At 57.4% G+C, this 23284-nt stretch overlaps 11 non-coding genes and 3 pseudogenes across 11 annotated transcripts; all 14 read left to right on the top strand.

Annotated features, from left to right (window-relative positions):
* The first annotated feature begins 279 nt into the window (after nucleotides 1-279).
* Nucleotides 280-388, top strand: LOC145427482 (5S ribosomal RNA; annotated as a pseudogene).
* Nucleotides 389-2119: 1731 nt separating this feature from the next.
* On the top strand, nucleotides 2120-2238 carry LOC145426696 (5S ribosomal RNA). Its single transcript, XR_013907407.1, has one exon. It is a non-coding gene; the product is annotated as a 5S ribosomal RNA (ribosomal RNA).
* Nucleotides 2239-4913: 2675 nt separating this feature from the next.
* Nucleotides 4914-5032, top strand: LOC145427390 (5S ribosomal RNA; annotated as a pseudogene).
* A 1880-nt stretch (nucleotides 5033-6912) lies between these two features.
* On the top strand, nucleotides 6913-7031 carry LOC145426799 (5S ribosomal RNA). Its single transcript, XR_013907517.1, has one exon. It is a non-coding gene; the product is annotated as a 5S ribosomal RNA (ribosomal RNA).
* Nucleotides 7032-8126: 1095 nt separating this feature from the next.
* On the top strand, nucleotides 8127-8245 carry LOC145427088 (5S ribosomal RNA). Its single transcript, XR_013907812.1, has one exon. It is a non-coding gene; the product is annotated as a 5S ribosomal RNA (ribosomal RNA).
* Nucleotides 8246-9341: 1096 nt separating this feature from the next.
* Nucleotides 9342-9460, top strand: LOC145426549 (5S ribosomal RNA). The gene has a single exon (XR_013907259.1). It is a non-coding gene; the product is annotated as a 5S ribosomal RNA (ribosomal RNA).
* A 1373-nt stretch (nucleotides 9461-10833) lies between these two features.
* LOC145426624 (5S ribosomal RNA) lies at nucleotides 10834-10952 on the top strand. The gene has a single exon (XR_013907334.1). It is a non-coding gene; the product is annotated as a 5S ribosomal RNA (ribosomal RNA).
* Nucleotides 10953-11847: 895 nt separating this feature from the next.
* LOC145427444 (5S ribosomal RNA) lies at nucleotides 11848-11966 on the top strand (annotated as a pseudogene).
* A 1216-nt stretch (nucleotides 11967-13182) lies between these two features.
* LOC145427060 (5S ribosomal RNA) lies at nucleotides 13183-13301 on the top strand. The gene has a single exon (XR_013907784.1). It is a non-coding gene; the product is annotated as a 5S ribosomal RNA (ribosomal RNA).
* Nucleotides 13302-14478: 1177 nt separating this feature from the next.
* On the top strand, nucleotides 14479-14597 carry LOC145426798 (5S ribosomal RNA). The gene has a single exon (XR_013907516.1). It is a non-coding gene; the product is annotated as a 5S ribosomal RNA (ribosomal RNA).
* A 1368-nt stretch (nucleotides 14598-15965) lies between these two features.
* On the top strand, nucleotides 15966-16084 carry LOC145426745 (5S ribosomal RNA). The gene has a single exon (XR_013907461.1). It is a non-coding gene; the product is annotated as a 5S ribosomal RNA (ribosomal RNA).
* Nucleotides 16085-18988: 2904 nt separating this feature from the next.
* On the top strand, nucleotides 18989-19107 carry LOC145426548 (5S ribosomal RNA). The gene has a single exon (XR_013907258.1). It is a non-coding gene; the product is annotated as a 5S ribosomal RNA (ribosomal RNA).
* A 1019-nt stretch (nucleotides 19108-20126) lies between these two features.
* LOC145427846 (5S ribosomal RNA) lies at nucleotides 20127-20245 on the top strand. The gene has a single exon (XR_013908388.1). It is a non-coding gene; the product is annotated as a 5S ribosomal RNA (ribosomal RNA).
* Nucleotides 20246-21614: 1369 nt separating this feature from the next.
* On the top strand, nucleotides 21615-21733 carry LOC145427845 (5S ribosomal RNA). The gene has a single exon (XR_013908387.1). It is a non-coding gene; the product is annotated as a 5S ribosomal RNA (ribosomal RNA).
* The last annotated feature ends 1551 nt before the right edge of the window (nucleotides 21734-23284 follow it).

Raw genomic sequence — 23284 nt, 5'->3', positions numbered from 1 at the left:
TCACACCAGGCCCTGCGCTTCTGGCCGAGGCCATCTTCACCAAACCAGGCCCTGTGCTGCTAGCTGTGGCCATGTACAACACACCAGGCCCTGTGCTGGTTCCTGAGGCCATCTTCAACAATCCATGGCCTGTGCTGTTAGATAAATGCTAAACTGAGCCTTTGGGTTAGGGTATTATGCAAACATGCAGGTATGGTTAAAGGATTGTCTTCGTAACTTCAGGTACTTGCCACCTAATCAGTTGAATCCATAAATTGAGACATTGTGCTGGGGCCAGCAGCTTACGGCCATACCACCCTGAGCACGCCCGACCTCGTCTGATCTCGGAAGCTAAGCAGGGCTGGGCTTGGTTTGTACTTGGATGGGAGACTACCTGGTGCTGTAAGCCTTTCATTTTCATGTCATTGAACCGCTTTTGATCCAGAGAAGGGGTGTATTAAAAGACCAAAAGCAGCTGCCCATTAATGATGGCACATTAACGACATTGCTTTTGGCTGTTTTACAATGTCTTGTGCTGCTAGCTGATGCCACCTACACCACACCAGGGCCTGAGTGACCGGCTGGGGCCACTTACACCACATCAGGGCCTGTGGCTGCTGGCTGAGGCCACTTACACCACACCAGGGCCTGTGGCTGCTGGCTGAGGCCACTTACACCACATCAGGGCCTGTGGCTGCAGGCTGAGGCCACCTACACCACACCAGGGCATTAGTTGCTATTGAGGCCAATTACACCACACCAGGGTCTGTGACTCTTGCTCAGGCCACTTACACCACACCAGGGCCTGTGGCACTGGCTGAGGCCACTTACACCACACCAGGGCCTGTGGCTGCTGGCTGAGGCCACTTACACCACACCAGGGCCTGTGGCTGCTGGCTGAGGTCACTTACACCACACCAGGGCCTGTGGCTGCTGGCTGAGGGCACTTACACCACACCAGTGCCTGTGGCTTCTGGCTGAGGCCACTTACACCACACCAGGGCCTGTGGCTGCTGGCTCAGGCCACTTACACCACACCAGGGCCTGTGGCTGCTGGCTGAGGCCACTTACACCACACCAGTGCCTGTGGCTGCTGGCTGAGGCCACTTACACCACACCAGGGCCTGTGGCTGCTGGCTGAGGTCACTTACACCACACCAGGGCCTGTGGCTGCTGGCTGAGGCCACTTACACCACACCAGGGCCTGTGGCTGCTGGCTGAGGCCACCTACACCACACCAGGGCATTAGTTGCTATTGAGGCCACTTACACCACACCAGGGTCTGTGGCTCTTGCTCAGGCCACTTACACCACACCAGGGCCTGTGGCACTGGCTGAGGCCACTTACACTACACCAGGGCCTGTGGCTGCTGGCTGAGGCCACTTACACCACACCAGGGCCTGTGGCTGCTGGCTGAGGCCACTTACACCACACCAGGGCCTGTGGCTCTTGCTCAGGCCACTTACACCACACCAGGGCCTGTGGCACTGGCTGAGGCCACTTAAACCACACCAGGGCCTGTGGCTGCTGGCTGAGGCCACCTACACCACACCAGGGCATTAGTTGCTATTGAGGCCAATTACACCACACCAGGGTCTGTGACTCTTGCTCAGGCCACTTACACCACACCAGGGCCTGTGGCACTGGCTGAGGCCACTTACACCACACCAGGGCCTGTGGCTGCTGGCTGAGGCCACTTACACCACACCAGGGCCTGTGGCTGCTGGCTGAGGCCACTTACACCACACCAGGGCCTGTGGCTGCTGGCTGAGGCCACTTACACCACACCAGTGCCTGTGGCTTCTGGCTGAGGCCACTTACACCACACCAGGGCCTGTGGCTCTTGCTCAGGCCACTCACATCACACCAGGCCCTGCGCTTCTGGCCGAGGCCATCTTCACCAAACCAGGCCCTGTGCTCCTAGCTGTGGCCATGTACAACACACCAGGCCCTGTGCTGGTTCCTGAGGCCATCTTCAACAATCCAGGGCCTGTGCTGTTAGATAAATGCTAAACTGAGCCTTTGGGTTAGGGTATTATGCAAACATGCAGGTATGGTTAAAGGATTGTCTTCGTAACTTCAGGTACTTGCCACCTAATCAGTTGAATCCATAAATTGAGACATTGTGCTGGGGCCAGCAGCTTACGGCCATACCACCCTGAGCATGCCCGACCTCGTCTGATCTCGGAAGCTAAGCAGGGCTGGGCTTGGTTAGTACTTGGATGGGAGACTACCTGGGAATACCTGGTGCTGTAAGCCTTTCATTTTCATGTCATTGAACCGCTTTTGATCCAGAGAAGGGGTGTATTAAAAGACCAAAAGCAGCTGCCCATTAATGAGGGCACATTAACGACATTGATTTTGGCTCTTTTCCAATGTCTTGTGCTGCTAGCTGATGCCACCTACACCACACCAGGGCCTGAGTGACCGGCTGGGGCCACTTACACCACATCAGGGCCTGTGGCTGCTGGCTGAGGCCACCTACACCACACCAGGGCATTAGTTGCTATTGAGGCCAATTACACCACACCAGGGTCTGTGACTCTTGCTCAGGCCACTTACACCACACCAGGGCCTGTGGCACTGGCTGAGGCCACTTACACCACACCAGGGCCTGTGGCTGCTGGCTGAGGCCACTTACACCACACCAGGGCCTGTGGCTGCTGGCTGAGGTCACTTACACCACACCAGGGCCTGTGGCTGCTGGCTGAGGGCACTTACACCACACCAGTGCCTGTGGCTTCTGGCTGAGGCCACTTACACCACACCAGGGCCTGTGGCTCTTGCTCAGGCCACTTACACCACACCAGGGCCTGTGGCTGCTGGCTGAGGCCACTTACACCACACCAGGGCCTGTGGCTCTTGCTCAGGCCACTTACACCACACCAGGGCCTGTGGCACTGGCTGAGGCCACTTACACCACACCAGGGCCTGTGGCTGCTGGCTGAGGCCACCTACACCACACCAGGGCATTAGTTGCTATTGAGGCCAATTACACCACACCAGGGTCTGTGACTCTTGCTCAGGCCACTTACACCACACCAGGGCCTGTGGCACTGGCTGAGGCCACTTACACCACACCAGGGCCTGTGGCTGCTGGCTGAGGCCACTTACACCACACCAGGGCCTGTGGCTGCTGGCTGAGGTCACTTACACCACACCAGGGCCTGTGGCTGCTGGCTGAGGGCACTTACACCACACCAGTGCCTGTGGCTTCTGGCTGAGGCCACTTACACCACACCAGGGCCTGTGGCTGCTGGCTCAGGCCACTTACACCACACCAGGGCCTGTGGCTGCTGGCTGAGGCCACTTACACCACACCAGGGCCTGTGGCTGCTGGCTGAGGCCACTTACACCACACCAGTGCCAGTGGCTGCTGGCTGAGGCCACTTACACCACACCAGGGCATTAGTTGCTATTGAGGCCCCTTACACCACACCAGGGCCTGTGGCTGCTGGCTGAGGCCACCTACACCACACCAGGGCATTAGTTGCTATTGAGGCCACTTACACCACACCAGGGCCTGTGGCTGCTGGCTGAGGCCACCTACACCACACCAGGGCATTAGTTGCTATTGAGGCCAATTACACCACACCAGGGTCTGTGGCTCTTGCTCAGGCCACTTACACCACACCAGGGCCTGTGGCACTGGCTGAGGCCACTTACACCACACCAGGGCCTGTGGCTGCTGGCTGAGGCCACTTACACCACACCAGGGCCTGTGGCTGCTGGCTGAGGTCACTTACACCACACCAGGGCCTGTGGCTGCTGGCTGAGGGCACTTACACCACACCAGTGCCTGTGGCTTCTGGCTGAGGCCACATACACCACACCAGGGCCTGTGGCTGCTGGCTCAGGCCACTTACACCACACCAGGGCCTGTGGCTGCTGGCTGAGGCCACTTACACCACACCAGGGCCTGTGGCTGCTGGCTGAGGCCACTTACACCACACCAGTGCCTGTGGCTGCTGGCTGAGGCCACTTACACCACACCAGGGCATTAGTTGCTATTGAGGCCACTTACACCACATCAGGGCCTTTGGCACTGGCTGAGGCCACTTACACCACACCAGGGCCTGTGGCTGCTGGCTGAGGCCACCTACACCACACCAGGGCATTAGTTGCTATTGAGGCCCCTTACACCACACCAGGGCCTGTGGCACTGGCTGAGGCCACTTACACCACACCAGGGCCTGTGGCTGCTGGCTGAGGCCACCTACACCACACCAGGGCATTAGTTGCTATTGAGGCCAATTACACCACACCAGGGTCTGTGGCTCTTGCTCAGGCCACTTACACCCCACCAGGGCCTGTGGCACTGGTTGAGGCCACTTACACTATACCAGGGCCTGTGGCTCTGGCTGAGGCCACTTACACCACACCAGGGCCTGTGGCTGCTGGCTGAGGCCACTTACACCACACCAGGGCCTGTGGCTGCTGGCTGAGGCCACTTACACCACACCAGGGCCTGTGGCTGCTGGCTGAGGCCACTTACACCACACCAGGGCCTGTGGCTGCTGGCTGAGGCCACTTACACCACACCAGGGCCTGTGTCTGCTGGCTGAGGCCACTTACACCACACCAGTGCCTGTGGCTTCTGGCTGAGGCCACTTACACCACACCAGGGCCTGTGGCTCTTGCTCAGGCCACTCACATCACACCAGGCCCTGCGCTTCTTGCCGAGGCCATCTTCACCAAACCAGGCCCTGTGCTTCTTGCTGTGGCCATGTACAACACACCAGGCCCTGTGCTGGTTCCTGAGGCCATCTTCAACAATCCAGGGCCTGTGCTGTTAGATAAATGCTAAACTGAGCCTTTGGGTTAGGGTATTATGCAAACATGCAGGTATGGTTAAAGGATTGTCTTCGTAACTTCAGGTACTTGCCACCTAATCAGTTGAATCCATAAATTGAGACATTGTGCTGGGGCCAGCAGCTTACGGCCATACCACCCTGAGCACGCCCGACCTCGTCTAATCTCGGAAGCTAAGCAGGGCTGGGCTTGGTTAGTACTTGGATGGGAGACTGCCTGGGAATACCTGGTGCTATAATCCTTTCATTTTCATGTCATTGAACCGCTTTTGATCCAGAGAAGGGGTGTATTAAAAGACCAAAAGCAGCTGCCCATTAATGAGGGCACATTAACGACATTGCTTTTGGCTGTTTTCCAATGTCTTGTGCTGCTAGCTGATGCCACCTACACCACACCAGGGCCTGAGTGACCGGCTGGGGCCACTTACACCACATCAGGGCCTGTGGCTGCTGGCTGAGGCCACTTACACCACACCAGGGCCTGTGGCTGCGGGCTGAGGCCACTTACACCACACCAGGGCATTAGTTGCTATTGAGGCCAATTACACCACACCAGGGTCTGTGGCTCTTGCTCAGGCCACTTACACCACACCAGGGCCTGGGGCTGCTGGCTGAGGCCACTTACACCACACCAGGGCCTGTGGCTGCTGGCTGAGGCCACCTACACCACACCAGGGCATTAGTTGCTATTGAGGCCAATTACACCACACCAGGGTCTGTGACTCTTGCTCAGGCCACTTACACCACACCAGGGCCTGTGGCACTGGCTGAGGCCACTTACACCACACCAGGGCCTGTGGCTGCTGGCTGAGGCCACTTACACCACACCATGGCCTGTGGCTGCTGGCTGAGGCCACTTACACCACACCAGGGCATGTGGCTGCTGGCTGAGGCCACTTACACCACACCAGGGCCTATGTCTGCTGGCTGAGGGCACTTACACCACAGCAGTGCCTGTGGCTGTTGGCTGAGGCCACTTACACCACACCAGGGCATTAGTTGCTATTGAGGCCCCTTACACCACACCAGGGCCTGTGGCACTGGCTGAGGCCACTTACACCACACCAGGGCCTGTGGCTGCTGGCTGAGGCCACCTACACCACACCAGGGCATTAGTTGCTATTGAGGCCAATTACACCACACCAGGGTCGGTGGCTCTTGCTCAGGCCACTTACACCACACCAGGGCCTGTGGCACTGGCTGAAGTCACTTACACCACACCAGGGCCTGTGGCTGCTGGCTGAGGCCACTTACACCACACCAGTGCCTGTGGCTTCTGGCTGAGGCCACTTACACCACACCACGGCCTTATTTGCTTCTGAGGCCACTTACACCACACCAGGGCCTGTGGCTCTGGATGAGGCCACTTACACCACACCAGGGCCTGTGGCTGCTGGCTGAGGCCACTTACACCACACCAGTGCCTGTGGCTTCTGGCTGAGGCGACTTACACCACACCAAGGCCTGTGGCTGCTGGCTGAGGCCACTTACACCACACCAGGGTCTGTGGCTCTTGCTCAGGCCACTTACACCACACCAGGGCCTGTGGCTCCTGGCTGAGGCCACATACACCACAATACGGCCTTATTTGCTTCTCAGGCCACTTACACCACACCAGGGCCTGTGGCTGCTGGCTGAGGCCACATACACCACACCAGGGCCTTAGTTGCTATTGAGGCCAATTACACCACACCAGGGCCTGTGGCTCTTGCTCAGGCCACTTACACCACACCAGGGCCTGTGGCTCTTGCTCAGGCCACTTACTCCACACCAGGGCCTGTGGCTCTTGCTCAGGCCACTTACACCACACCAGGGCCTGTGGCTCTTGCTCAGGCCACTCATATCACACCAGGCCCTGTGCTTCTGGCCGAGGCCATCTTCACCAAACCAGGCCCTGTGCTGCTAGCTGTGGCCATGTACAACACACCAGGCCCTGTTCTGGTTCCTGAGGCCATCTTCAACAATCCAGGGCCTGTGCTGTTGGATAAATGCTAAACTGAGCCTTTTGGTTAGGGTATTATGCAAACATGCGGGTATGGTTATAGGATTGTCTTCGTAACTTCAGGTACTTGCCACCTAATCACTTGAATCCATAAATTGAGACATTGTGCTGGGGCCAGCAGCTTACGGCCATACCACCCTGAGCACGCCCGACCTCGTCTGATCTCGGAAGCTAAGCAGGGCTGGGCTTGGTTAGTACTTGGATGGGAGACTTCCTTGGAATACCTGGTGCTGTAAGCCCTTCATTTTCATGTCATTGAACCGCTTTTGATCCAGAGAAGGGGTGTATTAAAAGACCAAAAGCAGCTGCCCATTAATGAGGGCACATTAACGACACTGCTTTTGGCTCTTTTCCAATGTCTTGTGCTGCTAGCTGATGCCACCTACACCACACCAGGGCCTGAGTGACCGGCTGGGGCCACTTACACCACATCAGGGCCTGTGGCTCTGGCTGAGGCCACTTACACCACACCAGGGCCTGTGGCTGCTGGCTGAGGCCACTTACACCACACCAGGGCCTGTGGCTGCTGGCTGAGGCCACCTACACCACACCAGGGCCTTAGTTGCTATTGAGGCCAATTACACCACACCAGGGTCTGTGGCTCTGGCTGAGGCCACTTACACCACACCAGGGCCTGTGGCTGCTAGCTGATGCCACCTACACAACACCAGGGCCTAAGTGACCGGCTGGGGCCACTTACACCACATCAGGGCCTGTGGCTCTGGCTGAGGCCACTTACACCACACCAAGGCCTGTGGCTGCTGGCTGAGGCCACCTACACCACACCAGGGCCTTAGTTGCTATTGAGGCCAATTACACCACACCAGGGTCTGTGGCTCTTGCTCAGGCCACTTACACCACACCAGGGCCTGTGGCTGCTGGCTGAGGCCACTTACACCACACAAGGGCCTGTGGCTGCTGGCTGAGGCCACCTACACCACACCAGGGCCTGTGGCTGCTGGCTGAGACCACTTACACCACACCAGGGCCTGTGGCTCTTGCTCAGGCCACTTACACCACACCAGGGCCTGTGGCTCTTGCTCAGGCCACTCATATCACACCAGGCCCTGTGCTTCTGGCCGAGGCCATCTTCACCAAACCAGGCCCTGTGCTTCTTGCTGTGGCCATGTACAACACACCAGGCCCTGTGCTTGTTCCTGAGGCCATCTTCAACAATCCAGGGCCTGTGCTGTTAGATAAATGCTAAACTGAGCCTTTGGGTTAGGGTATTATGCAAACATGCAGGTATGGTTAAAGGATTGTCTTCGTAACTTCAGGTACTTGCCACCTAATCAGTTGAATCCATAAATTGAGACATTGTGCTGGGGCCAGCAGCTTACGGCCATACCACCCTGAGCACGCCCGACCTCGTCTGATCTCGGAAGATAAGCATGGCTGGGCTTGGTTAGTACTTGGATGGGAGACTACCTGGGAATACCTGGTGCTGTAAGCCTTTCTTTTTCATGTCATTGAACCGCTTTTGATCCAGAGAAGGGGTGTATTAAAAGACCAAAAGAAGCTGCCCATTAATGAGGGCACATTAACGACACTGCTTTTGGCTGTTTTCCAATGTCTTGTGCTGCTAGCTGATGCCACCTACACCACACCAGGGCCTGAGTGACCGGCTGGGGCCACTTACACCACATCAGGGCCTGTGGCTGCTGGCTGAGGCCACTTACACCACACCAGGGCCTGTGGCTGCTGGCTGAGGCCACTTACACCACACCAGGGCATTAGTTGCTATTGAGGCCAATTACACCACACCAGGGTCTGTGGCTCTTGCTCAGGCCACTTACACCACACCAGGGCCTGTGGCACTGGCTGAGGCCACTTACACCACACCAGGGCCTGTGGCTGCTGGCTGAGGCCACTTACACCACACCAGGGCCTGTGGCTGCTGGATGAGGCGACTTACACCACACCAAGGCCTGTGGCTGCTGGCTGAGGCCACTTACACCACACCAGGGCCTTAGTTGCTATTGAGGCCACTTACACCACACCAGGGCCTGTGGCTGCTGGCTGTGGCCATGTACACCACACCAGGGCCTGTGGCTGCTGGCTGAGGCCACATACACCACACCAGGGCCTTAGTTGCTATTGAGGCCAATTACACCACACCAGGGCCTGTGGCACTGGCTGAGGCCACTTACACCACACCAGGGCCTGTGGCTGCTGGCTGAGGCCACTTACACCACACCAGGGCCTGTGGCTGCTGGCTGAGGCCACTTACACCACACCAGGGCCTGTGGCTCTTGCTCAGGCCACTCATATCACACCAGACCCTGTGCTTCTGGCCGAGGCCATCTTCACCCAACCAGGCCCTGTGCTGCTAGCTGTGGCCATGTACAACACACCAGGCCCTGTGCTGGTTCCAGAAGCCATCTTCAACAATCCAGGGCCTGTGCTGTTGGATAAATGCCAAACTGAGCCTTTGGGTTAGGGTATTATGCAAACATGCAGTTATGGTTATAGGATTGTCTTCGTAACTTCAGGTACTTGCCACCTAATCACTTGAATCCATAAATTGAGACATTGTGCTGGGGCCAGCAGCTTACGGCCATACCACCCTGAGCACGCCCGACCTCGTCTGATCTCGGAAGCTAAGCAGGGCTGGGCTTGGTTAGTACTTGGATGGGAGACTGCCTGGGAATACCTGGTGCTGTAAGCCTTTCATTTTCATGTCATTGAACTGCTTTTGATCCAGAGAAGGGGTGTATTAAAAGACCAAAAGCAGCTGCCCATTAATGAGGGCACATTAACGACACTGCTTTTGGCTTTTTTCCAATGTCTTGTGCTGCTAGCTGATGCCACCTACACCACACCAGGGCCTGAGTGACCGGCTGGGGCCACTTACACCACATCAGGGCCTGTGGCTCTGGCTGAGGCCACTTACACCACACCAGGGCCTGTGGCTGCTGGCTGAGGCCACTTACACCACACCAGGGCCTGTGGCTGCTGGCTGAGGCCACCTACACCACACCAGGGCATTAGTTGCTATTGAGGCCAATTACACCACACCAGGGTCTGTGGCTCTTGCTCAGGCCACTTACACCACACCAGGGCCTGTGTCACTGGCTGAGGCCACTTACACTACACCAGGGCCTGTGGTTCTGGCTGAGGCCACTTACACCACATCAGGGCCTGTGGCTGCTGGATGAGGCGACTTACACCACACCAAGGGCCTGTGGCTGCTGGCTGAGGCCACCCACACCACACCAGGGCCTGTGGCTGCTGGCTGAGGCCACTTACACCACACCAGGGCCTGTGGCTCTTGCTCAGGCCACTCATATCACACCAGACCCTGTGGCTCTGGCTGAGGCCACTTACACCACACCAGGGCCTGTGGCTCTGGCTGAGGCCACTTACACCACATCAGGGCCTGTGGCTGCTGGATGAGGCGACTTACACCACACCAAGGGCCTGTGGCTGCTGGCTGAGGCCACCTACACCACACCAGGGCCTGTGGCTGCTGGCTGAGGCCACTTACACCACACCAAGGGCCTGTGGCTGCTGGCTGAGGCCACATACACAACACCATGGCCTTTTTTGCTTCTGAGGCCACTTACACCACACCAGGGCCTGTGGCTGCTGGCTGAGGCCACATACACCACACCAGGGCCTTAGTTGCTATTGAGGCCAATTACACCACACCAGGGCCTGTTGCTCTTGCTCAGGCCACTTACACCACACCAGGGCCTGTGGCTCTTGCTCAGGCCACTTACTCCACACCAGGGCCTGTGGCTCTTGCTCAGGCCACTCATATCACACCAGGCCCTGTGCTTCTGGCCGAGGCCATCTTCACCAAACCAGGCCCTGTGCTGCTAGCTGTGGCCATGTACAACACACCAGGCCCTGTTCTGGTTCCTGAGGCCATCTTCAACAATCCAGGGCCTGTGCTGTTGGATAAATGCTAAACTGAGCCTTTGGGTTAGGGTATTATGCAAACATGCAGGTATGGTTATAGGATTGTCTTCGTAACTTCAGGTACTTGCCACCTAATCAGTTGAATCCATAAATTGAGACATTGTGCTGGGGCCAGCAGCTTACGGCCATACCACCCTGAGCACGCCCGACCTCGTCTGATCTCGGAAGCTAAGCAGGGCTGGGCTTGGTTAGTACTTGGATGGGAGACTTCCTTGGAATACCTAGTGCTGTAAGCCTTTCATTTTCATGTCATTGAACCGCTTTTGATCCAGAGAAGGGGTGTATTAAAAGACCAAAAGCAGCTGCCCATTAATGAGGGCACATTAACGACATTGCTTTTGGCTGTTTTCCAATGTCTTGTGCTGCTAGCTGATGCCACTTACACCACACCAGGGCCAGAGTGACCGGCTGGGGCCACTTACACCACACCAGGGCCTGTGGCTGCTGGCTGAGGCCACCTACACCACACCAGGGCCTTACTTGCTATTGAGGCCAATTACACCACACCAGGGTCTGTGGCTCTTGCTCAGGCCACTTACACCACACCAGGGCCTGTGGCTGCTGGATGAGGCGACTTACACCACACCAAGGCCTGTGGCTGCTGGATGAGGCCACTTACACAACACCAGGGCCTTAGTTGCTATTGAGGCCACTTACACCACACCAGGGCCTGTGGCTCTGGCTGAGGCCACTTACACCACACCACGGCCTTATTTGCTTCTGAGGCCACTTACACCACACCAGGGCCTGTGGCTCTGGCTGAGGCCACTTACACCACACCAGGGCCTGTGGCTCTTGCTCAGGCCACTTACACCACACCAGGGCCTGTGGCTCTTGCTCAGGCCACTCATATCACACCAGGCCCTGTGCTTCTGGCCGAGGCCATCTTCACCAAACCAGGCCCTGTGCTGCTAGCTGTGACCATGTACAACACACCAGGCCCTGTTCTTGTTCCTGAGGCCATCTTCAACAATCCAGGGCCTGTGCTGTTGGATAAATGCTAAACTGAGCCTTTGGGTTAGGGTATTATGCAAACATGCAGGTATGGTTATAGGATTGTCTTCGTAACTCCAGGTACTTGCCACCTAATCACTTGAATCCATAAATTGAGACATTGTGCTGTGGCCAGCAGCTTAGGGCCATACCACCCTGAGCATGCCCGACCACGTCTGATCTCGGAAGCTAAGCAGGGCTGTTCTTGGTTAGTACTTGGATGGGAGACTTCCTTGGAATACCAGGTGCTGTAAGCCTTTCATTTTCATGTCTTTGAACCGCTTTTGATCCAGAGAAGGGGTGTATTAAAAGACCAAAAGCAGCTGCCCATTAATGAGGGCACATTAACGACATTGCTTTTGGCTGTTTTCCAATGTCTTGTGCTGCTAGCTGATGCCACCTACACCACACCAGGGCCTGAGTGACCGGCTGGGGCCACTTACACCACATCAGGTCCTGTGGCTGCTGGCTGAGGCCACTTACACCACACCAGGGCCTGTGGCTGCTGGCTGAGGCCACTTACACCACACCAGGGCATTAGTTGCTATTGAGGCCAATTACACCACACCAGGGTCTGTGGCTCTTGCTCAGGCCACTTACACCACACCAGGGCCTGTGGCTGCTGGCTGAGGCCACTTACACCACACCAGGGCCTGTGGCTGCTGGCTGAGGCCACTTACACCACACCAGGGCCTGTGGCTGCTGGCTGAGGGCACTTACACCACACCAGTGCCTGTGGCTTCTGGCTGAGGCCACTTACACCACACCAGTGCCTGTGGCTCTTGCTCATGCCACTTACACCACACCAGGGCCTGTGGCTGCTGGCTGAGGGCACTTACACCACACCAGTGCCTGTGGCTGCTGGCTGAGGCCACTTACACCACACCAGGGCATTAGTTGCTATTGAGGCCACTTACACCACACCAGGGCCTGTGGCTGCTGGCTGAGGCCACATACACAACACCAGGGCCTTAGTTGCTATTGAGGCCAATTACACCACACCAGGGCCTGTGGCACTGGCTGAGGTCACTTACACCACACCAGGGCCTGTGGCTGCTGGCTGAGGCCACTTACACCACACAAGGGCCTGTGGCTGCTGGCTGAGGCCACCCACACCACACCAGGGCCTGTGGCTGCTGGCTGAGGCCACTTACACCACACCAGGGCCTGTGGCTCTTGCTCAGGCCACTCATATCACACCAGACCCTGTGCTTCTGGCCGAGGCCATCTTCACCAAACCAGGCCCTGTGCTGCTTGCTGTGGCCATGTACAACACACCAGGCCCTGTGCTGGTTCCTGAGGCCATCTTCAACAATCCAGGGCCTGTGCTGTTAGATAAATGCCAAACTGAGCCTTTGGGTTAGGGTATTATGCAAACATGCAGGTATGGTTATAGGATTGTCTTCGTAACTTCAGGTACTTGCCACCTAATCAGTTGAATCCATAAATTGAGACATTGTGCTGGGGCCAGCAGCTTACGGCCATACCACCCTGAGCACGCCCGACCTCGTCTGATCTCGGAAGCTAAGAAGGGCTGGGCTTGGTTAGTACTTGGATGGGAGACTGCCTGGGAATACCTGGTGCTGTAAGCCTTTCATTTTTATGTCATTGAACCGCTTTTGATCCAGAGAAGGGGTGTATTAAAAGACCAAAAGCAGCTGCCCATTAATGAGGGCACATTAACGACACTGCTTTTGGCTGTTTTCCAATGTCTTGTGCTGCTAGCTGATGCCACCTACACCACACCAGGGCCTGAGTGACCGGCTGGGGCCACTTACACCACATCAGGGCCTGTGGCTCTGGCTGAGGCCACTTACACCACACCAGGGCCTGTGGCTCTGGCTGAGGCCACTTACACCACATCAGGGCCTGTGGCTGCTGGATGAGGCGACTTACACCACACCAAGGGCCTGTGGCTGCTGGCTGAGGCCACCCACACCACACCAGGGCCTGTGGCTGCTGGCTGAGGCCACTTACACCACACCAGGGCCTGTGGCTCTTGCTCAGGCCACTCATATCACACCAGACCCTGTGGCTCTGGCTGAGGCCACTTACACCACACCAGGGCCTGTGGCTCTGGCTGAGGCCACTTACACCACATCAGGGCCTGTGGCTGCTGGATGAGGCGACTTACACCACACCAAGGGCCTGTGGCTGCTGGCTGAGGCCACCCACACCACACCAGGGCCTGTGGCTGCTGGCTGAGGCCACTTACACCACACCAAGGGCCTGTGGCTGCTGGCTGAGGCCACATACACAACACCACGGCCTTATTTGCTTCTGAGGCCACTTACACCACACCAGGGCCTGTGGCTGCTGGCTGAGGTCACATACACCACACCAGGGCCTTAGTTGCTATTGAGGCCAATTACACCACACCAGGGCCTGTTGCTCTTGCTCAGGCCACTTACACCACACCAGGGCCTGTGGCTCTTGCTCAGGCCACTTACTCCACACCAGGGCCTGTGGCTCTTGCTCAGGCCACTCATATCACACCAGGCCCTGTGCTTCTGGCCGAGGCCATCTTCACCAAACCAGGCCCTGTGCTGCTAGCTGTGGCCATGTACAACACACCAGGCCCTGTTCTGGTTCCTGAGGCCATCTTCAACAATCCAGGGCCTGTGCTGTTGGATAAATGCTAAACTGAGCCTTTGGGTTAGGGTATTATGCAAACATGCAGGTATGGTTATAGGATTGTCTTCGTAACTTCAGGTACTTGCCACCTAATCAGTTGAATCCATAAATTGAGACATTGTGCTGGGGCCAGCAGCTTACGGCCATACCACCCTGAGCACGCCCGACCTCGTCTGATCTCGGAAGCTAAGCAGGGCTGGGCTTGGTTAGTACTTGGATGGGAGACTTCCTTGGAATACCTGGTGCTGTAAGCCTTTCATTTTCATGTCATTGAACCGCTTTTGATCCAGAGAAGGGGTGTATTAAAAGACCAAAAGCAGCTGCCCATTAATGAGGGCACATTAACGACATTGCTTTTGGCTGTTTTCCAATGTCTTGTGCTGCTAGCTGATGCCACTTACACCACACCAGGGCCTGAGTGACCGGCTGGGGCCACTTACACCACATCAGGGCCTGTGGTTGCTGGCTGAGGCCACTTACACCACACCAGGGCCTGTGGCTGCTGGCTGAGGCCACCTACACCACACCAGGGCCTTACTTGCTATTGAGGCCAATTACACCACACCAGGGTCTGTGGCTCTTGCTCAGGCCACTTTTACCACACCAGGGCCTGTGGCTGCTGGATGAGGCGACTTACACCACACCAAGGCCTGTGGCTGCTGGATGAGGCCACTTACACCACACCAGGGCCTTAGTTGCTATTGAGGCCACTTACACCACACCAGGGCCTGTGGCTCTGGCTGAGGCCACTTACACCACACCACGGCCTTATTTGCTTCTGAGGCCACTTACACCACACCAGGGCCTGTGGCTCTGGCTGAGGCCACTTACACCACACCAGGGCCTGTGGCTCTTGCTCAGGCCACTTACTCCACACCAGGGCCTGTGGCTCTTGCTCAGGCCACTCCTATCACACCAGGCCCTGTGGCTGCTGGCCGAGGCCACTTACACCACACCAGGGCATTAGTTGCTATTGAGGCCACTTACACCACACCAGGGCCTGTGGCTGCTGGCTGAGGCCACCTACACCACACCAGGGCATTAGTTGCTATTGAGGCCAATTACACCACACCAGGGTCTGTGGCTCTTGCTCAGGCCACTTACACCACACCAGGGCCTGTGGCACTGGCTGAGGCCACTTACACCACACCAGGGCCTGTGGCTGCTGGCTGAGGCCACTTACACCACACCAGTGCCTGTGGCTTCTGGCTGAGGCCACTTACACCACACCAGGGCCTGTGGCTGCTGGCTGAGGCCACTTACACCACACCAGTGCCTGTGGCTTCTGGCTGAGGCCACTTAGACCACACCAGGGCCTGTGGCTCTTGCTCAGGCCACTCACATCACACCAGGCCCTGCGCTTCTGGCCGAGGCCATCTTCACCAAACCAGGCCCTGTGCTGCTAGCTGTGGCCATGTACAACACACCAGGCCCTGTGCTGGTTCCTGAGGCCATCTTCAACAATCCAGGGCCTGTGCTGTTAGATAAATGCTAAACTGAGCCTTTGGGTTAGGGTATTATGCAAACATGCAGGTATGGTTAAAGGATTGTCTTCGTAACTTCAGGTACTTGCCACCTAATCAGTTGAATCCATAAATTGAGACATTTTGCTGGGGCCAGCAGCTTACGGCCATACCACCCTGAGCACGCCCGAACTCGTCTGATCTCGGAAGCTAAGCAGGGCTGGGCTTGGTTAGTACTTGGATGGGAGACTACCTGGGAATACCTGGTGCTGTAAGCCTTTCATTTTCATGTCATTGAACCGCTTTTGATCCAGAGAAGGGGTGTATTAAAAGACCAAAAGCAGCTGCCCATTAATGAGGGCACATTAACGACATTGCTTTTGGCTGTTTTCCAATGTCTTGTGCTGCTAGCTGATGCCACCTACACCACACCAGGGCCTGAGTGACCGGCTGGGGCCACTTACACCACATCAGGGCCTGTGGCTGCTGGCTGAGGCCACTTACACCACACCAGGGCCTGTGGCTGCTGGCTGAGGCCACTTACACCACACCAGGGCATTAGTTGCTATTGAGGCCAATTACACCACACCAGGGTCTGTGGCTCTTGCTCAGGCCACTTACACCACACCAGGGCCTGTGGCACTGGCTGAGGCCACTTACACCACACCAGGGCCTGTGGCTGCTGGCTGAGGCCACTTACACCACACCAGGGCCTGTGGCTGCTGGCTGAGGCCACTTACACCACACCAGGGCCTGTGGCTGCTGGCTGAGGCCACTTACACCACACCAGGGCATTAGTTGCTATTGAGGCCACTTACACCACACCAGGGCCTGTGGCTGCTGGCTGAGGCCACCTACACCACACCAGGGCATTAGTTGCTATTGAGGCCAATTACACCACACCAGGGTCTGTGGCTCTTGCGCAGGCCACTTACACCACACCAGGGCCTGTGGCACTGGCTGAGGCCACTTACACCACACCAGGGCCTGTGGCTCTGGCTGAGGCCACTTACACCACACCAGGGCCTGTGGCTGCTGGCTGAGGCCACTTACACCACACCAGGGCCTGTGGCTGCTGGCTGAGGCCACTTACACCACACCAGTGCCTGTGGCTTCTGGCTGAGGCCACTTACACCACACCAGGGCCTTAGTTGCTATTGAGGCCAATTACACCACACCAGGGTCTGTGGCTCTTGCTCAGGCCACTTACACCACACCAGGGCCTGTGGCACTGGCTGAGGCCACTTACACCACACCAGGGCCTGTGGCTGCTGGCTGAGGCCACTTACACCACACCAGTGCCTGTGGCTGCTGGCTGAGGCCACTTACACCACACCAGGGCATTAGTTGCTATTGAGGCCCCTTACACCACACCAGGGCCTGTGGCACTGGTTGAGGCCACTTACACCACACCAGGGCCTGTGGCTGCTGGCTGAGGCCACCTACACCACACCAGGGCATTAGTTGCTATTGAAGCCAATTACACCACACCAGGGTCTGTGACTCTTGCTCAGGCCACTTACACCACACCAGGGCCTGTGGCACTGGCTGAGGCCACTTACACCACACCAGGGCCTGTGGCTGCTGGCTGAGGCCACTTACACCACACCAGGGCCTGTGGCTCCTGGCTGAGGCCACCTACACCACACCAGGGCATTAGTTGCTAATGAGGCCAATTACACCACACCAGGGTCTGTGGCTCTTGCTCAGGCCACTTACACCACACCAGGGCCTGTGGCTCTGGCTGAGGCCACTTACACCACACCAGGGCCTGTGGCTGCTGGCTGAGGCCACTTACACCACACCAGGGCCTGTGGCTGCTGGCTGAGGCCACTTACACCACACCAGTGCCTGTGGCTTCTGGCTGAGGCCACTTACACCACACCAGGGCCTTAGTTGCTATTGAGGCCAATTACACCACACCAGGGTCTGTGGCTCTTGCTCAGGCCACTTACACCACACCAGGGCCTGTGGCACTGGCTGAGGCCACTTACACCACACCAGGGCCTGTGGCTGCTGGCTGAGGCCACTTACACCACACCAGTGCCTGTGGCTGCTGGCTGAGGCCACTTACACCACACCAGGGCATTAGTTGCTATTGAGGCCCCTTACACCACACCAGGGCCTGTGGCACTGGTTGAGGCCACTTACACCACACCAGGGCCTGTGGCTGCTGGCTGAGGCCACCTACACCACACCAGGGCCTGTGGCTGCTGGCTGAGGCCACTTACACCACACCAGGGCCTGTGGCTGCTGGCTGAGGTCACTTACACCACACCAGGGCCTGTGGCTGCTGGCTGAGGGCACTTACACCACACCAGTGCCTGTGGCTTCTGGCTGAGGCCACTTACACCACACCAGGGCCTGTGGCAGCTGGCTCAGGCCACTTACACCACACCAGGGCCTGTGGCTGCTGGCTGAGGCCACTTACACCACACCAGGGCCTGTGGCTGCTGGCTGAGGCCACTTACACCACACCAGTGCCTGTGGCTGCTGGCTGAGGCCACTTACACCACACCAGGGCATTAGTTGCTATTGAGGCCCCTTACACCACACCAGGGCCTGTGGCACTGGCTGAGGCCACTTACACCACACCAGGGCCTGTGGCTGCTGGCTGAGGCCACCTACACCTCACCAGGGCATTAGTTGCTATTGAGGCCAATTACACCACACCAGGGTCTGTGGCTCTTGCTCAGGCCACTTACACCACACCAGGGCCTGTGGCACTGGCTGAGGCCACTTACACCACACCAGGGCCTGTGGCTCTGGCTGAGGCCACTTACACCACACCAGGGCCTGTGGCTGCTGGCTGAGGCCACTTACACCACACCAGTGCCTGTGGCTTCTGGCTGAGGCCACTTACACCACACCAGGGCCTGTGGCTCTTGCTCAGGCCACTCACATCACACCAGGCCCTGCGCTTCTGGCCGAGGCCATCTTCACCAAACCAGGCCCTGTGCTGCTAGCTGTGGCCATGTACAACACACCAGAACCTGTGCTGGTTCCTGAGGCCATCTTCAACAATCCAGGGCCTGTGCTGTTAGATAAATGCTAAACTGAGCCTTTGGGTTAGGGTATTATGCAAACATGCAGGTATGGTTAAAGGATTGTCTTCGTAACTTCAGGTACTTGCCACCTAATCAGTTGAATCCTTAAATTGAGACATTGTGCTGGGGCCAGCAGCTTACGGCCATACCACCCTGAGCACGCCCGACCTCGTCTGATCTCGGAAGCTAAGCAGGGCTGGGCTTGGTTAGTACTTGGATGGGAGACTGCCTGGGAATACCTGGTGCTGTAAGCCTTTCATTTTCATGTCATTGAATCGCTTTTGATCCAGAGAAGGGGTGTATTAAAAGACCAAAAGCAGCTGCCCATTAATGAGGGCACATTAACGACATTGCTTTTGGCTGTTTTCCAATGTCTTGTGCTGCTAGCTGATGCCACCTACACCACACCAGGGCCTGAGTGACCGGCTGGGGCCACTTACACCACATCAGGGCCTGTGGCTGCTGGCTGAGGCCACTTACACCACACCAGGGCCTGTGGCTGCTGGCTGAGGCCACTTACACCACACCAGGGCCTGTGGCTGCTGGCTGAGGCCACCTACACCACACCAGGGCCTTAGTTGCTATTGAGGCCAATTACACCACACCAGGGTCTGTGGCTCTTGCTCAGGCCACTTACACCACACCAGGGCCTGTGGCTGCTGGCTGAGGCCACTTACACCACACCAGGGCATTAGTTGCTATTGAGGCCACTTACACCACACCAGGGCCTGTGGCTGCTGGCTGAGGCCACTTACACCACACCAGGGCCTGTGGCTCTGGCTGAGGCCACTTACACCACACCAGGGCCTGTGGCTGCTGGCTGAGGCCACTTACACCACACCAGGGCCTGTGGCTGCTGGCTGAGGCCACTTACACCACACCAGGGCCTGTGGCTGCTGGCTGAGGCCACTTACACCACACCAGTGCCTGTGGCTTCTGGCTGAGGCCACTTACACCACACCAGGGCCTGTGGCTCTTGCTCAGGCCACTCACATCACACCAGGCCCTGCGCTTCTGGCCGAGGCCATCTTCACCAAACCAGGCCCTGTGCTGCTAGCTGTGGCCATGTACAACACACCAGAACCTGTGCTGGTTCCTGAGGCCATCTTCAACAATCCAGGGCCTGTGCTGTTAGATAAATGCTAAACTGAGCCTTTGGGTTAGGGTATTATGCAAACATGCAGGTATGGTTAAAGGATTGTCTTCGTAACTTCAGGTACTTGCCACCTAATCAGTTGAATCCATAAATTGAGACATTGTGCTGGGGCCAGCAGCTTACGGCCATACCACCCTGAGCACGCCCGACCTCGTCTGATCTCGGAAGCTAAGCAGGGCTGGGCTTGGTTAGTACTTGGATGGGAGACTACCTGGGAATACCTGGTGCTGTAAGCCTTTCATTTTCATGTCATTGAACCGCTTTTGATCCAGAGAAGGGGTGTATTAAAAGACCAAAAGCAGCTGCCCATTAATGAGGGCACATTAACGACATTGCTTTTGGCTGTTTTCCAATGTCTTGTGCTGCTAGCTGATGCCACCTACACCACACCAGGGCCTGAGTGACCGGCTGGGGCCACTTACACCACATCAGGGCCTGTGGCTGCTGGCTGAGGCCACTTACACCACACCAGGGCCTGTGGCTGCTGGCTGAGGCCACTTACACCACACCAGGGCCTGTGGCTGCTGGCTGAGGCCACCTACACCACACCAGGGCCTTAGTTGCTATTGAGGCCAATTACACCACACCAGGGTCTGTGGCTCTTGCTCAGGCCACTTACACCACACCAGGGCCTGTGGCTGCTGGCTGAGGCCACTTACACCACACCAGGGCATTAGTTGCTATTGAGGCCACTTACACCACACCAGGGCCTGTGGCTGCTGGCTGAGGCCACCTACACCACACCAGGGCATTAGTTGCTATTGAGGCCAATTACACCACACCAGGGTCTGTGGCTCTTGCTCAGGCCACTTACACCACACCAGGGCCTGTGGCACTGGCTGAGGCCACTTACACCACACCAGGGCCTGTGGCTCTGGCTGAGGCCACTTACACCACACCAGGGCCTGTGGCTGCTGGCTGAGGCCACTTACACCACACCAGGGCCTGTGGCTCTTGCTCAGGCCACTTACACCACACCAGGGCCTGTGGCTGCTGGCTGAGGCCACTTACACCACACCAGGGCCTGTGGCTGCTGGCTGAGGCCACTTACACCACACCAGGGCATAAGTTGCTATTGAGGCCAATTACACCACACCAGGGTCTTTGGCTCTTGCTCAGGCCACTTACACCACACCAGGGCCTGTGGCACTGGCTGAGGCCACTTACACCACACCAGGGCCTGTGGCTCTGGCTGAGGCCACTTACACCACACCAGGGCCTGTGGCTGCTGGCTGAGGCCACTTACACCACACCAGTGCCTGTGGCTTCTGGCTGAGGCCACTTACACCACACCAGGGCCTGTGGCTCTTGCTCAGGCCACTCACATCACACCAGGCCCTGCGCTTCTGGCCGAGGCCATCTTCACCAAACCAGGCCCTGTGCTGCTAGCTGTGGCCATGTACAACACACCAGGCCCTGTGCTGGTTCCTGAGGCCATCTTCAACAATCCATGGCCTGTGCTGTTAGATAAATGCTAAACTGAGCCTTTGGGTTAGGGTATTATGCAAACATGCAGGTATGGTTAAAGGATTGTCTTCGTAACTTCAGGTACTTGCCACCTAATCAGTTGAATCCATAAATTGAGACATTGTGCTGGGGCCAGCAGCTTACGGCCATACCACCCTGAGCACGCCCGACCTCGTCTGATCTCGGAAGCTAAGCAGGGCTGGGCTTGGTTAGTACTTGGATGGGAGACTACCTGGGAATACCTGGTGCTGTAAGCCTTTCATTTTCATGTCATTGAACCGCTTTTGATCCAGAGAAGGGGTGTATTAAAAGACCAAAAGCAGCTGCCCATTAATGAGGGCACATTAACGACATTGCTTTTGGCTGTTTTCCAATGTCTTGTGCTGCTAGCTGATGCCACCGACACCACACCAGGGCCTGAGTGACCGGCTGGGGCCACTTACACCACATCAGGGCCTGTGGCTGCTGGCTGAGGCCACTTACACCACACCAGGGCCTGTGGCTGCTGGCTGAGGCCACTTACACCACACCAGGGCATTAGTTGCTATTGAGGCCAATTACACCACACCAGGGTCTGTGGCTCTTGCTCAGGCCACTTACACCACACCAGGGCCTGTGGCACTGGCTGAGGCCACTTACACCACACCAGGGCCTGTGGCTGCTGGCTGAGGCCACCTACACCACACCAGGGCATTAGTTGCTATTGAGGCCAATTACACCACACCAGGGTCTGTGACTCTTGCTCAGGCCACTTACACCACACCAGGGCCTGTGGCACTGGCTGAGGCCACTTACACCACACCAGGGCCTGTGGCTGCTGGCTGAGGCCACTTACACCACACCAGGGCCTGTGGCTGCTGGCTGAGGTCACTTACACCACACCAGGGCCTGTGGCTGCTGGCTGAGGGCACTTACACCACACCAGTGCCTGTGGCTTCTGGCTGAGGCCACTTACACCACACCAGGGCCTGTGGCTCTTGCTCAGGCCACTTACACCACACCAAGGCCTGTGGCTGCTGGCTGAGGCCACTTACACCACACCAGGGCCTGTGGCTCTTGCTCAGGCCACTTACACCACACCAGGGCCTGTGGCACTGGCTGAGGCCACTTACACCACACCAGGGCCTGTGGCTGCTGGCTGAGGCCACCTACACCACACCAGGGCATTAGTTGCTATTGAGGCCAATTACACCACACCAGGGTCTGTGACTCTTGCTCAGGCCACTTACACCACACCAGGGCCTGTGGCACTGGCTGAGGCCACTTACACCACACCAGGGCCTGTGGCTGCTGGCTGAGGCCACTTACACCACACCAGGGCCTGTGGCTGCTGGCTGAGGTCACTTACACCACACCAGGGCCTGTGGCTGCTGGCTGAGGGCACTTACACCACACCAGTGCCTGTGGCTTCTGGCTGAGGCCACTTACACCACACCAGGGCCTGTGGCTGCTGGCTCAGGCCACTTACACCACACCAGGGCCTGTGGCTGCTGGCTGAGGCCACTTACACCACACCAGGGCCTGTGGCTGCTGGCTGAGGCCACTTACACCACACCAGTGCCTGTGGCTGCTGGCTGAGGCCACTTACACCACACCAGGGCATTAGTTGCTATTGAGGCCCCTTACACCACACCAGGGCCTGTGGCACTGGCTGAGGCCACTTACACCACACCAGGGCCTGTGGCTGCTGGCTGAGGCCACATACACCACAACAGGGCATTAGTTGCTATTGAGGCCAATTACACCACACCAGGGTCTGTGGCTCTTGCTCAGGCCACTTACACCACACCAGGGCCTGTGGCTGCTGG

This window comes from Astatotilapia calliptera, chromosome 3 (genome assembly GCF_964374335.1).
Source record: "Astatotilapia calliptera chromosome 3, fAstCal68.1, whole genome shotgun sequence".
In the NCBI taxonomy this organism is placed as follows: Eukaryota; Metazoa; Chordata; class Actinopteri; order Cichliformes; family Cichlidae; genus Astatotilapia; species Astatotilapia calliptera.
The sequence above is the reverse complement of the archived record's forward strand: the minus strand, read 5'-3'. Positions and strand labels throughout refer to the sequence as shown.